This window comes from Pelodiscus sinensis, chromosome 4, assembly GCF_052426305.1.
Source record: "Pelodiscus sinensis isolate ZL-2025 chromosome 4, ASM5242630v1, whole genome shotgun sequence".
Taxonomy (NCBI): domain Eukaryota; kingdom Metazoa; phylum Chordata; order Testudines; family Trionychidae; genus Pelodiscus; species Pelodiscus sinensis.
Window position 1 is genome coordinate 27,896,767 of NC_143055.1, and position 18,557 is coordinate 27,915,323.

Below are 18,557 nucleotides of genomic sequence, written 5' to 3' on the forward strand. Positions count from 1 at the left end.
GTTCAACACAATGAGAAAATTAATATCAAGAGTTTTCCTTACTAAACTGGCGTTTTTATCGTGCAATAAATACACGATTACACAGGCAGGAACAGAACCTCGCCTCTTTTATACACCTAGATAAACAGTCAGCATTTTTTTATTTTGTCGTCTGCAGCAGCGTCAGACTACAGTTGGCCAAGAAAACGATTAATTGGGAACTATTCTCGTTCAAAATACTTCCTAAAACATCGGTATTTCCGGCACACACACAAAAAAGTGCTTTACCTTGCGGGGTAAAGGCGTCTTTGATATGACTAATGAGTGTGATTAAAGTTAGGGAACAAATAAAGCCAATTTAAATAATATTATTGGTTCTCCTTCGTCTTTTCCTTCTCCTCGTGTTTCCCATTAACTCCTGAGTAAGTTCTCAGTTCTGGCACATAGTGACTAGGTGCATGGGTGTGCCAATAGATACGCGAAGGGAATTAGGGTGGTGGTGGGGAGTTGGAGAGTGTAACAAACATATAGGAAGTATGTGTGTGTGTGTGTGCGGGGAGAATAAACAGCCCAGGGCAGATGTAAGTGTCTCTGTGTGAACATGCAAAGACTCGTGGGGGCTGTGTGTGTATATAATGCCTGTGCCAGGGCCTGTAAGGGTAACAGGACTATTGAGAGCTGCTGGGAGTATTTGCTTGAATCCTAATGCGCGCGTTTATAGAGCCCCACAGGCGCCGAGAGGTTTGAGGCACACCCCGCCTAAGAGATTCAGGCACTTCGCGAGGGTGAGCGGGATTTGTGGCGGCCAGGGGGTGACAGAAGCAGTGGAGGCGCTTTCGGGGCAGGCAGCGGGCTGGGGCCGGTCTTTCCTGGCGCTTTCGGGCCCGCTTGCGGACTGGGAGCGGAGAGAGGCCGCCCGCTGGAGCGCCCAGGCCAGGCGCAGGGCATGGCTAGCGCCGCTGCTTCGATTTACATGCCTTGGAGTCCCTGGAACTCCCCGGGCTCGGCCCGCACGGGCTGGGATTGTCCTTTGCTGGGGCCGCCGCAGCCCCGGGGCCCTCTCCCAGCCCCGAGCCAGACCGTGGCGAGGAGGCCGGGCAGAGAGCGCCGCCCGGGAACAGGGCACGGGAGACAGAGTTTGCGGGGCAGCAAAGGCAGCCTGAGGCCGGGCCAGGCAGGCAGCGGAGGCAGCTCGCAGCTGCTTGGGACAATCTGGGTGGTCCGCGCTCCTCGCTGGTGGGAGCCGCAGGCGCAGGGCCGCCGCCTCTCGGCCAGGCAGCAGGTAGCAGGACACCCCAGCCCCGCAGCCGCTGCGTGTGTTTGCGGTGCCAGCCAGAGGCTCATTTATGATTTGTGAGCGCAAATACCGGCTTCGGGGCTTGGCTCCCCGCACTCAGACCTCAGCATTCAAAGGGGTTGAGGGCAACGGGTGGGAGACTGTATTGGACGGGGGGGCTACCAGGCAGCCCTGAGTATCCCTGCCCCGCTCCTCGGCTATCCCAGAGCGACCTACTGGGCCCAGGCAAAGTAAGGAGGCGCAAAAAGTCAACCCGGTAGGCGAGAGAGAGGGGTCGCTTGTCGGCAACGCAAATTCACCGCAGCTCATCGGAAAGTCGGCGCCAGACATCGCTTTTAGGCTGACTCGCCAAAGGCCGTTGCTTTGTAAATTTCTCAGGATTCGTTACAACTAATCCCTGCTCATTATTATCAGCCCCGAGTCTTCCTTCAGCTCAGATGCCGCGCTAAGTTAAGAGCTCGCTAATTTCGTTTTAAAAAATTTACACCTTTTCAGTGGTTCAGTGAAAATCTGCCCACAAGGAAAGCGTGTTTTTTTAAGAACCCCCCCATGCTACCCAAAACCAAGCTCGTACATCTAACAATTGCTGTTTTGCTTGACAAATTGTCTTCTTGTTTTGCAGAGAGAAATTGCTTCACATAGTAACCCGAACTCAACTGTTTACAGCGGCACGACCGAATTATTCACCCAAAGACCAGGACACTAATAATTGCTCTTCGATAACAGTCGAGAAAGAGGAAAATATATAAATCTCCTCGGCAGAGGAAAGGTAAGTAATAAAGAAAGATTTATAATGGTGTTTAATTGATAGGTCAGAGTGTAACAGAGAATGTCTGGGAAATGACAATTTCCATATCTCCCTCACTTCATCAGCAAGTATTTCATAGGACTTGATTTCCCTTAGCATCAGAAAACAAATATTTTGGTTGAATTGCCATTTTATGCAACTGTCTGGAACATAACAGATATTTGTGTGTGTGTGAGTATACACACAAACACACACACAAAATGTTTCCTCATTTCCTCCTTTGGACTTAATTTATAGGGTTCCATCTCTCTCTCCTACATCAGAAGCTTTTACACACATTTTAGGGGAAAGATCGCTTCTTTTCCCCTCTCCACAAACTTTTGTTCACTCTTTTTAGATCACATCAAGAAATATGACAAAAATGGCTTTTGGGCTGTAGATTTTGAATATTCAGGACCATAATTGTATGCTGGTCTACAACTAGAAATAGACAGTGTGCGCCATCTAGAGGCAGTTCTGTATCAGTACCTCATTTGCATAACTTAAGTAGCTCTCTGGAAAACAATCTTAATCCTGATTATTAATTAAACAGAGATGTAGTTCAGGAACATGGTAGCAGTCTAGCATGTGGCAACAAATCTGTGCTCTGAAGGACAATGCTTGTTTGGTGGCAGAGTGCTGATATATTTTTAAAGTCAGTTTTTTTTAAACAAAGTGCAGAATAATTTAGATATTGAGTTTCGTGGAAACAGGTGTGAATGAATAAGGCTGACCAATGCTAGCAAAGGTAACAGGATAGGAGCCAGTGTAATTTGGTGAGTTACCGAAGTGAGTTATATCAGAGGCATGGGGGAAAGTAGCTCTTTTTCCTTTAAAATTCCTACTAAGTAGTTTGACATGTTCTTATTTCAGATGATTGATCCTTTTTTTAAGATGGGAGCCTTTCCTTTAGGCCAGAAGAGAAAGGAGGCTAAGACTCAGAATATGGCCCACAAGCTTCCCTTGATGTTGTGGCACAGATGGGGAGACCAGGTGGGATGAGCTGGAGAATAGCCAAAGTGCAAAATGGGGCATAAGTGAGGCACAGAACGATGTGGTCAACAGTTACTCCTTTTTGTCACTTAAGCAATCCCACTAATTTTAAAAGGGCTACATGTGTAAAGTGAGCTGAGGTTATCCAGAATGTCTGCATTTGAGAAACACTAAGTAGCCTTCAATTAGACAAGGCCGCATGAGAGTACCCTGAGTGGAAAGGGGGAAATTATTATAATTATTACACAGCTCTTGGCCCATTCTGAGTTGCTGCCTTAAATGTTTGTACGGTACATTTCTGTTTTACTTCGGTGGAAGCAGCCTGGGGTCCGTTATGTTAATAGATTTTCAAAATGTAAATGAACCTCTTTTATTTTAAACAAATCCTCTAGGTTCTGGAAACCCACTGAAGTTGCATCATGTTAGAGCATGGGCAGGTGAAATCGGGAATGACCTGCTTGTTTTCACTATCCAAGGTAAGTAGGTGAAATGCAAAGGAAATAAATAAATACACACACAAATTGTACACATGCAGGAAAAGGCAACTAGATCATAGAATCATAGATACTAGGACTGGAAGAGACCTTGAGAGGTCATCGAGTCCAGTCCCCTGCCCCCATGGCAGGACCAAATACTGTCTAGACCATCCCTGATAGACATTTATCTAACCTACTCTTAAATATCTTTAGAGATGGAGATTCCACAGCCTCCCTGGGCAATTTATTCCAGTGTTTAACTACCCTGTCAGTTAGGAACTTTTTCCTAATGTCCAACCTAAACCTCCCTTGCTGCAGTTTAAGCCCATTGCTTCTTGTTCTATCCTCAGAGGCCAAGATGAACAAGTTTTCTCCCTCCTCCTTATGACACCCTTTTAGATACCTGAAAACTGCTAACGTGTCCCCCCTCAATCTTCTCTTTTCTAAACTAAACAAACCCAATTCTTTCAGCCTTCCCTCATAGGTCATGTTCTCTAGACCTTTAATCATTCTCGTTGCTCTTCTCTGGACCCTCTCCAATTTCTCCACATCTTTCTTGAAATGCGGTGCCCAGAACTGGACACAATACTCCAATTGAGGCCTAACTAGTGCAGAGTAGAGCGGAAGAATGACTTCTCGTGTCTTGCTCATAACACACCTGTTAATGCATCCTAGAATCATATTTGCTTTTTTTGCAACAGCATCACACTGCTGACTCATAGATGTTTACATTCTCCTATTTAAAAACTTGTGTGCTGTGAGTCTCATAAATACTGTTTTAGAATAGGGCTAGATGAGCATCCTTTACATGGGAATAAACCATATAGGGACAGGAAAGCATGTGTTTCTGTGGCGTTGCTCCCTAGGGGAGGGAGGGTTTGGACACCTGGGCTTCCAGTTGGGGATTTGGTCCCTCAAAACCAGTGGTTCTCCAAGACTTATGCAGATCACAAGAGTTCCAGAGATTAGGAACACCCTCAGCAAGTGCTCATGGTTCTACACTGGCTTCCTACTGCTGCAGCCCTTTCCTTGTCCTTTTGGGAGCACAGGTACAACTGAGATGTGCTGCCACAGGTGCTCTCCCTGCAGCTGGTGCCCCATTTATGGTGGTTCCCAGGAGGAGGATAGTTTCTAAGTAATGCTGCCCAGGCATCATTAATTTGAGGTGTGATTTCCCCTGAAGAGCAGCTTTCTCCCAAACACTACTCCCAATTTATTTCCTCATGAGTTTACATGGTAGATTCTGAAAGAGCCTGAGGGAAAGTCTTACATGGGGCTTGGGAAAGACAAGGCCATAGAGGAAAGAGCTTGTGTTTCTGCATGGGATCCAGCGGGTGTTCATCCCCTCTGACTCTGACCAGAGGGAATAATCTAGTACAGTGTTTCTCAACCAGAGGTACGCAAACCCCTAGGGGGGGACACAACTCTTTTGAGGGATACATCAACCCATCTGGAGATTTGCCATGATAGGCTATATAAAAAGCACTCACAAAGTCAGTGCAAACTAAAATTTCACACTGACAATGACTTGTCCGTATGACTCTATACGCGATACACTGAAATGTAAGTACAGGATTTATATTCCAATCAATGTATTTTATAATTAATGGTAAAAATGAAAAAGTAAGCAATTTTTCAGTGATAGTGTGCGGTGATACTTTGCTATATGATGTATGATTTTGTAAGGAAGTAGTTTTTAAGTGAGATGAAACTTGGAGTCATTCAAGACAAATCAGAGTCCTGAAAGGGGTACAGTCACCTGGAAAGATTGAGAGCCACTCATTTAGTAGCCCACAGTTTTATGATGACTGTACACTCCTTTAAGGCAGTGGTTTTCAAACTGTGGGTCCTGACCCAGTACTGGGGTGTGGAATATCAGGCACCACCTCTCGTTGCTGCAGGGGGACCAGGTGACCATTGAGGGGTGCTAAGGCAGGCTACCTGCCTTTCAGGTGCCGCAAACTCTGCTGCACCGCAGAAGCAGCAGGCAGCAAGCCCAGCTCCAGGGGGGGAGGAGAAGAACACACAGGGCTCTGTGCACTGCCTCTGCCCCAAGCACTAGCTCTGCATTCCCATTGGCTGGGAACCAGATCATGCTGCTGGTTGCTACTGGGGGCAGCAAGGTCTATGGTGCTTGGAAAGGCAGAAAGCCTGGCTTAGCACCTCTGCTGCACTGCTGACTGGGAGCCACTCAAGGTAAGCCCCTTCTGCCCCAGCCCTGATCTCTCCCCCCAAAGCTGGAGCTCCCTTCTACATCTCAAAGCTCTCATCCTCAGCTCCACACTGCAGCCCACACTCTAGTCAAATTATGTTGGGTCATGGGTGTAATATAACAGGTGAGGGTCAAATCAGGGTGAACTGCTTAGAACCAGAGCTACTTACAGCTCAGGACTGGGGTCCTCTTTTATAAGGACCAAACCAGTCACACAGAGCACTTTAGTTACCACTCTGGCCAGCCAGAAGCCTCACAAGCTATCGTCTTAGACACTTCAGCTTTAGCTATGCCACAACCAGCACCACGCTTCCCACAGATGAGAGGTCATAAAACCAACCTCACCAACTCCAGTCAGGTTCTCCTGGTCCCAGAGGCATGGCCGGAGAGTTATATGGGCTTGTGGTGCCCATGCTCCAGCATATTCAGAGCCGGGGGCCTTGCTCCACCAATATTTGGAGCTGGGTCTCTCCCCCGGTCCTGCCTGGAGTGGGCCCTGGCCCACGAGGAGTAATGGTAGTTCGAATTAGAGAGCCTAATTCAAACTACCTACTCTGTGTCGCGTGTAGCCGCAGGCACCAAGTCCGCACTAACGGGGATTTAAAAATGGCGGCGCCCGGCAAGATGCAAATGAAGCCCGGGATATTTAAATCCCGGGCTTCATTTGCAACTTCGAATGCCTACATTAGCCACCCTAGTTCGAACTAGGGTGGCAGTGTAGACATACCCAGAGAGAACACTTCCCCCAGCCTCTCTACCTTCCCACCCCCCGCCCTCGAGTTAATGTGACACACATTGGGTTAATCCTATTGTAGGATAGTTTGCATGAGGGGGATTTGGTGGGGGGCCAAACTAATCCCTATTGGTAGGAGGATGGTGGGAAAAGTCCGTAGAGGGGGGTCACATGACACCTTTTACTTCTGGTCATGCGTCCATTTTGCCCCAAGAGTGTTTCCTCCAGATGCCTGGCTAATGGGAGTCAGGGGTGTGGTTAACAGGGGTCAGGGGTGAGACTAATGGGGGTCAAAGAGTAAATTTTAAAAAAATTCTTTGATGTGAAAAAGTGGTCCATTGATATTCTTAGTTAAATAATTTTTTCTTATGATAGTGATATTGTGCACTAAAGGGAGACTGTTAAATGCTTACAGTTTCCAGTCCGTTTTTACATTATTTAATAAACTATATATCGGCTTACAGGACGGGTGGGTGGGCTCGTGGGGGGGACTAGACCCATTCTGAACATCACCAAAATTATACAAACCTGCCGCCCCTGCCCAAAGGACCAGCCACATTCCCAGGTCAATTAATGCCTCAGATCTTACCCAAAAGAGCAAGCCCTGTCAATCCATGAGAATCGAAAGGTTTATTAATAAAAAGAAAGAAAAGGTTGAGAGTAGAATTGTTAAAGAAAGAACCTCACACACACCACTCACCAAGTTCTTCATGCAGACTGTTAGCAGAGATATAATACACTGCTCTCTTAAAAGTCTCTGAAGTACATCCTGTGTTAGGATGGGTCAACAGATCCTTCTGGGCCCTTTATACATAGTGAAGATGCTTCTGAAATGAAGGGCAGGATCGAAGACAAAGATGGAGGAACCCCCATTATCCTTTTACAATCTTACCTATGCAGAGGGAATTCCATTGTTTCTTGAGTGATGGTACCTCCCAAAATGTTAGTTGATCATGTGATCAGCTTTCTGTCCATGCCCTTTTCTTGCAAACAGCCATGAAGTACTTGCTGGTCTGCAAGTTCACAGCAGAATTCCTCAGGTGTTTATTGGCAACACTTAAGAGCCATTGTCCATGCAGCACAGCTATTCACTGAGGCTACATCTACACTATGAGTTTTCTCGGCAAAAAATATGCTAAGGGACTCATTTGCATGAGTTGCGATCTCATTTGCATATTTTCTGCCTATCCTTCTTTGCACTGGGGTTTTTGCACAAAAACAATCAGTGTAGACATTTTCTTTTTTCCACAAAAAATCCCTTTTCTGCAAGATCCTTATGCCCCCCAAAAAGGTGTACTGATCTTGTGGAAAAAGGGGTTTTTGTGCAAAAAGAAAATGTCCATACTGCTTGTTTTTACGCAAAAAACCCAGAACAAAAATGGATCGGCAGACACTATTCAAATGAGTCCCTCATTAGCATAGTTTTTGCCGAGAAAACTCGTAGTGTAGACGTAGCCTCAGTAATCACCCCTCACAATAGGTGGTCAATGCCTGTGGCTGTCTCCCAAACAGCACACATTTAAAATACAAGTCCAGAGCCCATATTCATAACTTTACATACAGAAATCATACATGTATATGAGCAGCACAAATAGAATTAGCATAGCATAAGCTTTCATTAGATACCTCACTTGGTCCACTTTGCACAGAATTTGGGGCAAACACACAACAGCGGGCGCAACAATGATCTGCCTGCTCACATTAAAACCCAATAACGTCACAGTGGGTACCTACAATTTTCTTCGATTGGGTCATGCAAAAAAAAAAGTTTGAAAATCACTGCTTTAAGGTACTGCAGTGTATGAAATGTAGATAGTTCTGGATGGAACTCAAATTTTACAAGATGCCATCAGATCAGCCTCTCTGAATAAGAAAACCTTAAAACAATGAATAAGTCTAGCAGCACCATAAAGACTAACAAAACATGTAGATGGTCTCATGAGCTTTCATGGATAGAATAGGATTTTATAAAAATCATCTTTGCAGATAACTCTCACCTTGAAATGCACTCTGAATATAGTATGTGCACTGTTTAAGTTAACACAAAGATTTCTTATTTGTGTATTAATGAGACTTTGTGCATGATTAATGGTTGCAATACCAACATACTCAAATTGCTTTTACAAAAGCAAGACCCCTATGCTACCTCTATTGTCAGTGATAAATTTTATTTACTTCTGTGGCTGCAGGAAAGGCTCATTATGAATAAAAAGATTTTCATGATTTTTAGAATAACATTTAAACAAAGCAAGTATTTTCCTCTTAATATATTAAACTTGATACACAAGTTTAAAACTTTGCATTTTTAATATTGTATTTATTAAGTGTTGTGAATATTCTTACCAAATTATCTTTGGTAGGTTCCAATAGCAGGACTGTAATCTGCCTCTCGCCTCATTTTCCTTATATGGGGAACAGGCAATGTTCCTTTAGACTGGGAGAGACAAATGCAAACATTCCTATAAAAGTTTACAACCAAACTGAAAGTAATGTTTGAATCTTGCTGGTTGTTGCAGGGTGATACTGTTTGTCCCCATTGAAATGCTCCAAGCCGCTACTCTTGGAAAACAAACTAAAAGCTCATAGTGTAACCTCATCTTTGGAATAAAAAGTGGCATCCTGGAATTTAAAATACTGGAAAAACCCACAGTGTCAGCACTTTGAAAATGGCTTCACAATTAATTCCTCCTAACACCCGTTGTCCTATCTATAAAAAGGAGAAAAGGGACATATTTATTTATAATTATCAGAAGAACTCCCAGGAATAAATAAAGACGCATATTTACTTCCACTACTTATACTGTGTCACCAAAAGGCAATAAGATATTGACACAGTTAAGTGCCCAATTCTGCATATTATGTTCAGGCAAAACTCTCATAGTAGTCATCCATTTTCCCTCACTTACTGTTCCTAGTGCTGGGATGAATTGATTTATCTTCTGATATATTTCAGCTATATTCTGCATATCTTTCAAAAGTTTGGGTATAATAATTAATAACATAGCATACTTATCTACAGATCTGGGAGCACCAAATAGTAGTAGTAAAGTTTTATAACCTTTTTATGAAATAATATATTATAATATTTGCTATGTTCTGTGCTGTTATTTAGCTCTAATTTATCCCTAAATATCTTCTAAGAGCCCAATAAGCAATGGAAGTGTTGGTAATGCTGCTAGAGAATATTGAACTCCTGTGCTTCAGCAAATTCAGCTCGGGTCAGGTCCCGAGGATGCCGGATTAGAGTGGTTCAACCTGTAATAGCAACAATTAAATTTTACATCCCTCTAGAGAGGATAAACAGTGGCAGTGCAAATGCCAGATAGATATGTTCCAAATCTTTCTGTGTACTTTGTCAGTGTTATTCACTGTTACTCTGTTAAATTCTGTTTCTTTAAGTTGTTAAGTAAAGGCTGTTCTTTCTACTGTATCTATCAGATGTATACTATGTATGATTTGTAATTGTTGTTCTGGAGCTAGATGATCCAGATTATTGCTGGAATAATTTTATTCCTGGAGGCTCCCAAGGCACAACATTAAGTGTATACAGGGCCAGCCAGATGGAGGCATCACCATTATATGTTCTTTATGAGCAAGGGACAGCAGCAAGGGGGTGGATAGGGTTTCCCCAACTAAACAACATCACCACTGGGGTACTCAGGATCTCCTTTTATGTTAAAACCATCAGGTTCCCAGGCACACCTGTGTGTGTGACCTGCTCCCGAGTAACCTGGGGAGGAAAAAGAGGGTTACACAAGAAATCATGAGGAACAGATATTACTCACCCAAGAGTTCTGAAGGAATTCACAGGTTAAATTGTAGAACTACTGAAAGCTGGAAACTGGCAGACAGGGGATGGAGCACTTGATCACTTTTCTCTCTGAAGCATTTCACACTTGCCATTGTTGGAAGACAGAATGCTGGATTTGATGGATCTTTGGTCTAATCCACTATGACTTGTCTTATGTTACTAACTATGGTATGTAAGCCTTTGCTTAAAGCAGCCTCTGTAGCAGATGATTGGAGGATAGCTAATGTGACATCAACTTTTAAAGGAGGTTTCAGAGGCAATCCTGGAATTTGTTGGCAAATACTATTAACTTCAGTACCAGGCACGTTGGTTGAAACTATAGTAAAAAATAAAGTTATCAGACACATAGATGAACATGATATGTAAGGGTAGAGTCAATATAGCTTTTGTAAAGGGCTATCATACCTTAACAATCAAATAGCATTCTCAGAGGGTGTTAACAAGCACGTGGACAAGGATGATCCAAGGGTATGTCTACATAGCAAAGTTATTTTGAAATAACAGCCGTTATTTTGAAATAAATTTCCTAGCGTCTACACAGCGAAACCGCTATTTTGAATTTAAATTGAAATAGTGGAGCGCTTATTTCAAATTTGGTAAACCTCATTCTACGAGGAATAACGCCAAATTTGAAATAGCTAATTCAAAATAAGCACTGTGTAGATTCTTAATTCAAAATAGGAGGCCTCCAGCCCTTCCCAGGGTGCCCTGGTGGCCACTCTGGGCACAACCAGGAAAACTCCTCTCCTCTTCCCCCTCCCTGGAGCCGTTAAAGGGGTAGACTCTGGCCACAATGCCTATGCCAGCTCCAGGCCTGCCAGCACAGAGCCAGCAGTTGCTGCCCCTGACCCAGTGGCCCCACCATGAGCCAGGCAGCCAGTGCCAACCAGCCCTCCACTGCTCCCCGGGCCCAGTTCCCCAGCTCCCAGGAGCCTTCCAGGGGCTGAAAAAGGCGGGTGCCTTCCTGGTCTAGTGTGGAGATCGTGGACTTGATTGAGATTTGGGGGGAGGCCCCAATGTCCATGATCTCCACACTAGTCAGAGGAACGTGGCCATCTACAGATGGATGGCTGCCGGCCTGGCCATCAAAGGCCACATGCGTACCTAGGAGCAGGTTTGGATGAAAATTAAGGAGCTGTGGCAGGCCTATGAACATAAGAACATAACATAAGAACGGCCGTACTGGGTCAGACCAAAAGTCCATCTAGCCCAGTATCCTGTCTACCGACTGTGGCCAGCACCAGGTACCCCAGAGAGGGTGGACCAAAGACAACGATCAAGCGATTTGTCTCCTGCCATCCTTCTCCAGCCTCTGACAGACAGAGGGCAAGGACACCATTTTATCCCCTGGCTAATAGCCTTTTATGGACCTAATCTCCATGAAATTATCTAGCTTCTCTTTAAACTCTATTATAGTCCTAGCCTTCACAGCCTCCTCTGGCAAGGAGTTCCACAGGTTGACTACACGCTGTGTGAAGAAGAACTTTCTTTTATTCGCTTTAAACCTGCTCCCCATTAATTTCATTTGATGTCCTCTAGTTCTTCTATTTAGGGAACTAATGAATAACTTTTCTTTATCGGCCCTCTCCACACCGCTCATGATTTTATACACCTCTATCATATCCCCCTCAGTCTCCTCTTTTCTAAACTGAAAAGTCCCAGTCGCTTTAACCTCTCCTCATATGGGACCTGTTCCAAACCCCTAATCATTTTAGTTGCCGTTTTCTGAACCCTTTCCAAGGCCAAAATATCTTTTTTGAGGTGAGGAGACCACATCTGTACACAGTATTCAAGATGTGGGCATACCATAGTTTTATACAGGGGCAGTAAGATATTCTGGGTCTTATTTTCTATCCCTTTCTTAATAATTCCTAGCATCCTATTTGCCTTTTTGACCGCCGCTGCATACTGTGTGGAAGTTTTCAGAGAACTGTCCACGATAACTCCAAGATCTCTTTCCTGATTTGTCGTAGCCAAATTAGCCCCCATCATACTGTACGTGTAGCTGGGGTTATTTTTCCCGATGTGCATTACTTTACACTTATCCACATTAAATTTCATTTGCCATTTTGTTGTCCAATCACTCAGTTTGGTGAGATCTTTTTGGAGTCCCTCACAGTCTGCTTCTGTCTTGACTATCCTAAACAGTTTTGTATCATCTGCAAACTTTACTACCTCACTGCTTACCCCTTTCTCCAGATCATTTATGAATAAGTTGAAAAGGATTGGTCCCAGGACTGACCCTTGGGGTACACCACTAGTTACCCCTCTCCAATCTGAAAATTTACCATTTATTCCTACCCTTCGTTTCCTGTCTTTTAACCAGTTCTCAATCCAAGAAAGGACCTTCCCTCTTATCCCATGGCCGTGTAATTTACACAAGAGCCTTTGGTGAGGGACCTTGTCAAAGGCTTTCTGAAAATCTAAGTATATTATATCTACTGGATCCCCCTTGTCCGCATGTTTGTTAACCCCTTCAAAGAACTCTAACAGATTAGTAAGACAGGATTTCCCTTTACAGAAACCATGTTGACTTTTGTCCAACAAATTATGTTCTTCTACATGCTTCACAATTTTATTCTTAACTATTGTTTCGACTAATTTGCCCGGTAATGAAGTTAGACTTACCGGTCTATAATTGCCAGGATCGCCTCTACAGCCCTTTTTAAATATTGGTGTCACGTTGGCTACCTTCCAGTCATTAGGTACAGAAGCCGATTTAAAGGATATGTTACAAATCACAGATAATAGCTCAGCAATTTCCCATTTGAGTTCTTTTAGAACCCTTGGATGAATGCCATCCGGTCCCAGAGATTTGTTAACATTAAGTTTTTCTATTTGTTCCAAAACCTCCTCTAATGACACTTCAATCTGGGACAGTTCCTCAGATTCATCACCCACAAAGGACGGTGCAGATTCAGGAATCTCCCCAACGTCCTCAGCCGTGAAGACTGAAGCAAAGAAATCATTTAGTTTCTCCGCAATGGCTTTATCGTCCTTGATTGCTCCTTTTATAGGTCGATCATCTAGGGGACCCACAGATTTTTTAGCAGGCTTCCTGCTTCTAATGTACTTAAAAAACATTTTGTTATTTCTTTTTGAGTTTTTGGCTAGCTGTTCCTCAAAATCTTTTTTTGCTTTTCTTATTACATTTTTACACTTGATTTGACAGTGTTTATGTTCTTTTCTATTTATCTCACTAGGATTGGACTTCCACTTCTTAAAAGATACCTTTTTGTCCCTCACTGCTTCTTTTACATGGTGGTTAAGCCACGGTGACTCTTTTTTAGGTCTCTTGCTATGTTTTTTAATTTGGGGTATACATTTAAGTTGGGCCTCTATTACGGTGTCTTTAAAAAGTTTCCATGCAGCTTTCAGGGATTTGGCTCTAGTCACTGTGCCTTTTAATTTCTGTTTAACAAACCTCCTCATTTTTGTGTAATTCCCCTTTTTGAAATTAAATGCCAGGGTGCTGGACTGCTGAGGTGTTCTTCCCACCATAGGAATGTTATTATATTATGGTCACTATTCCCAAGTGGTCCTGTAACAGTTATATCCTGGATCTGATCCTGCGCTCCACTCAGAACTAAATCGAGAATTGCCTCTCCCCTTGTGGGTTCCTGCACCAGCTGCTCCAAGAAGCAGTCATTTAAGCCACTGAGAAATTTTATCTCTGCTTCTCTTCCTGAGGTGACATGTATCCAGTCAATATGGGGGTAATTAAAATCCCCCATTATTACAGAGTTCTTTATTTTGGTAGCCTCTCTAATCTCCCTTAGCATTTCAATGTCAGTATTGCTGTCCTGGTCAGGTGGTCGGTAATATATCCCTACTGCTAATTTCTTATTATTGGAGCATGGAATTACTATCCAGAGCGATTCTATTGAACATGTTGATTCACTTAATATTTTTATTTCATTTGATTCATATGCTGGGGCCACAAGAGAAAGCTCCCAAACAGGGGCAGACACTTGCCCCTATTTTGACGCCCTAGACCGCATACTGGGGGGCGGGATGGTCTGTGCCACCCCGGGGGTCATCGGTCCTGGAGCAGAGGGCCCTGACCAGGGCATGGGGGAGGAACGCCAGGAGCTGCAGGAGCCCAGAGGGAGCGTGCCACACAGCCAGGACCCCGAAGCCATCCCAGCAGACCGTCACCAATGTCATCCGGGGAGGCAACAACATGTACGTGCCATCACTGTCCCCTTATTGGGGGCGGGGAGGGAGACCAAGGACTGCGTGCATGGGCCTTGTTTACCACGGATCATGCAGCAATTTGTGCATGTGCATGCATGTGCCATGACACCCCTGGGCACGTGGCCCCGGTTGCCTGCCACACAGGGGCCTTGGCCTGTTAGCCACATGTGTGTGTGAAGAGACATGACATGCTCCTGACCCTGGGGCGGGACAGAGCAGGACGCCCTCCCTCCACAAGGCCATCCTACACAGAGGCAGGGGACATCTTCCCCCCACCTCACCCCCACTGTACACAGCACAGGGACATGGGTGCAGTCTTGGGGCAGCTCCCACTCCCGGGGATAGCAGGACATTCCGAACATGGCCTGTGTGCAAGCACATTGGCTCTGATGGTGCGGGAAACGGTCATCCTCACCTTGCACAGGGGAGCTGGGCTTCACCCTCTGTCCCCCCAGGGATAACTGACCACTTCTCTTGTTTCTCCACAGCCACACCAGCTGCGTGTGTAGGGTGCACCACCCTGCCTGGGACATGCTCCCGTACCCGAGGGCTCCGCAGGACCTCCCGTGCAGTGGAGGGGTACCGATAGCAGCACCTGGGGGCACTGCGAGCCCTGCACTGCACCCTCCAGCACTGGATGCAAGAAGATTTGCAGCTCCGTCGGGAGCAGCTTGCCTAGGGCCGTGCCATCTGCCAGCATGCCAGCTGAGCATGCTGCCTCCTACCGCTCCAGCGCCTGCTGCCTCCCCAGCTACTGCTACTCCTCTGACTCCTTCTGCCCCTCCTGCTTCTCCCTCCACCCCCTCCCCATCCCCCCAGGGATGCCAAGGCCCCCGCATCCGCGGTGCTGGGAGACAGTTGGCCTGGTGAGACCCCCACCCCAGAGCCCTGAGCTCCCCCCCCCTTCTTCCCCTTGCTTCCCCCTCCCAGGTTTTCCCCTCCCCTCTCCCACCTCCTTTCCCCAGTCTCACCAGAGTTTCATTCCCCCGCCCCAGTTTTGTTAAATAAAGATAGTTCGTGTTTATGAAAAAAAGTGTATTTTATTTTACATCAGGAGGGGGGGAGGGTATGTGGAAGGACATGAGGGAGGAATGAGGCACAAGCCCCCAGTGGGGCAGATCAGGGAGATTGTTAGTGCTCCTCAGGATGGAAGCTCTCCCGCAGGGCCTCCTGGATACTGACAGCCCCCCGATGGACCTCCCAGATGGCAGCCTGCAGAAAGTTTAGCCAGGCTTGCAGCAACGCATCCAAGAGAAGCACCAGAGCACCCAGGGACGGCTCTGGATCCATGTTGCAGAGTGCTGTGATGTCCCGAGTGAGGGCAACCAGAGCACACAGAGACAAAATGCTTTGCTGTCCCTCACTGAGGTAGACAAGCAAGCAGCGAAACCTGAGAACCGGCTGTCCGGGGGGCAGGAGGGGGGAAGGCCCTTTAAGCACAGACCACAGTTAGCTTCAGGCAGCAGCCCCACACAGTAAGTCCTGACCTGGTGGCCTGACAGAACTGGGCCAGCCAGCCTTAAATGCGATTCACAGTCCACACGGTGTGAACGCGCTATTTCGAAATAGCAAAATGCTATTTTGAAATGCATTTTGTGTGTTAATGCGTTATTTCAAAATAAGGTATTTCGAAAGAACGCTGTAGTGTAGACATACAATAGATATGGTGTACTTAGACTACCAGAATGCCTTTGTTGAGGCCTCTCACCAAAGGTTCTTAAGTAAAGTAGGCAGTGATAGGATTAATGGGAAGCTTTTCTCATGGAGAAGTAACAACAATGCTTGATGGGCCAGAGGACAGTCTGGAGCAGTATTCAAGTGTGCCTGGGTGGTCGGGTTGCTGACAGGTCAATCTGTCTCAGGGGCAGACCAGGGGAAAGCCAGTGTTCTTGCAGTAGTCAGTAGCTGGAAGATCTAATGCAAAAGTTTGTGGCTCATACAGTTTCTTCTGACAGGTAGGGCCTTTTTATAGTCTTAGTAACTAATGGTGTGTTGCCTGGGGATCTGTGGACCTTTAGCACAAGAGCTGGTGATCAGGGCAGCAAGGCAGGGTGATCAAGGCAGTGTACAAATGCGGCATAGAATCTAAGGATGTTTCCAGTAGTCCTGGCTTCCATAAGGGAGTCTTTACATGAAATAGTGAAAAGACTGGAATAAATAGTCAGTTTTCCCAATGGAGAGGGGTAAATAGTGGGATTCTCCATGCCTTGGTACTGGCATATTCTTACGTAACCTACAAGAGAAGGTGCACTGAGCAATGAGGCGACAATATATACAGATGATAAAAAATTACTCAAGCTAGTTAAGTCCAGAACTAATGGAGAAGAGTTACAAATGAGTCTCACAAAAGGGGGTGATTAGACAACCAAATGGCAGTTTTGATAAGTACAAAGTATGGGTACCACTCACAGGGAAAAATTAGTGGGTGCTCAGCACCCACCCAGCCAAGCACTCCCTCCTCCAGTGCCTTTTGCCCACCTGCAGCCTCACTGCTCAACTCCTCCCCTTCTTGCTAGCAACTCCGATCTGCCTTGAACAGTGGTTTTGTGGCATTTGGGATGCTCTTGGAGGGAGGTGAAGGAGTGGCAACGTGGCATGCTCAGGAGAGGAGCTGTAGAAGAGATGATTTACAGGACTGCACAGCAATTTTCTGGGATGCCTTTACATTTCAGAATCCCTCCAAGCAGTGGAAGATTAACCAACCATGTAATTGATCAGTGGGTCTATATCCAGGCGGGCAGGGCACCCATTGCCCAATATAACAGCTTTATCTGTGAGACCAGTGCTGGGGGTCAGTAGATCTAGCAGGCACAGGAACTGAGGATTTGTGGGGATGAGGAATGGACCTGGCTGTCCTGTTTCCCCTCGTGTTTGAATTTTCTATAGTATGATACCATGTTATGTACGACAGAATAGAATCTTACAGAATCCTATAAGACTACACTAAACTGAAGCACTATCCTTTTGCTGCTTCTTGCACATGAGGGGGGTCAAATGGGGAGGCAACTCGACCTACCCGAGAAAAAAGTATGAAGTAGTAGTGTTTCCAAACCCCTTATCTATGCCCTAAGAGTTGTAGTGAACCACCACTGCCAGACCCCTCTCAGAGAGACCTCTCTTGCTTTCTTTGTAGGGTCTTACCTTGCCAACATTGGCTATGATTCAGGAAGAGAACTGGCTCTTCCCCACAGTATCCAAGATCCTCACTCTACTGTATTTTGATTCAGCCATAGTGTCGGGGGGCTCCCCCCCTGGTTTGGGGTCGCCGCCCGCATCCGGGGCATAGTTCAGCTCACCTGGGCCTAGCCCCAAAGTGCAATGCCCCTCTTTTAGGGGAAATACGGCCCACTGGCCTAGTCCCAAAGTCGGCTTCCCCTGTATCAGGGGAAATACAGCCCACTGGCCCAGTCCCAAAGTATGCTGGCTCTGCGGCCTAGTCCTCGGGCCGTGCTCCCCACTCGCCAGGGTTCCGGGCAGGAGGGGTAGGGGGGCCCGGGCCCTCCCTTTGCACCGGGCCCCGACCCAGGGCCCTATGAGTGGCAGGTGGCTCCCACCACTGGCTCGGCAGGGGGTTCTCCCCGCAACGCCTCGAGCCCCAGGGGCTTTTCCAGCTCCCTGCCCCCGGCCCGTCTCGGTCCCACCTGTTGGCGTTGGTCGAGTGGCTGTAGCGGCACTTCCCCAGTCCGCGCCGGGGTCAGAAGTGTCTGGTCCAGTGCCTGGGTCACAGGGGGCCGGGCGGCGGCTCCGTCGCTGGGGCCGAGCCCGGCTGGGGCCTGGCAGCAGCGCGTTCAGCAGTCCTGGCGACTCCCTCTCTGGCAGCTGGGTGCTAGCTCCCACTCGGGCCATGGTCTGCCCCTTCTGAGCAGGCCAGCAGCCTTTTATACCTTGGCTCCCCTCGGAGCATGCCCAGTAGGGCTGTGTGGGTGGGGCCCACTCCGCCCCCGGCTCCAGGTGGTTTCTCTGGGTTTGAGTGCGGGGCAGGGCCATCCCGTCACACTTAGTAAAAAGTGTTTTGTAAGTACAGTATACCCTACTTGGGGCAGAAGAGGGTGCTAAGTTCAAATTCACCTGA

General features: G+C 46.5%; 1 long non-coding RNA gene across 1 annotated transcript; it reads left to right on the forward strand.

Moving 5' to 3' along the window:
• The first annotated feature begins 612 nt into the window (after positions 1 to 612).
• On the forward strand, positions 613 to 15,495 carry LOC149524497 (uncharacterized). Its single transcript, XR_016349338.1, has 4 exons — positions 613 to 764; positions 1,899 to 2,045; positions 3,449 to 3,532; positions 14,974 to 15,495. It is a non-coding gene; the product is annotated as an uncharacterized LOC149524497 (long non-coding RNA).
• Positions 15,496 to 18,557: the final 3,062 nt, after the last annotated feature.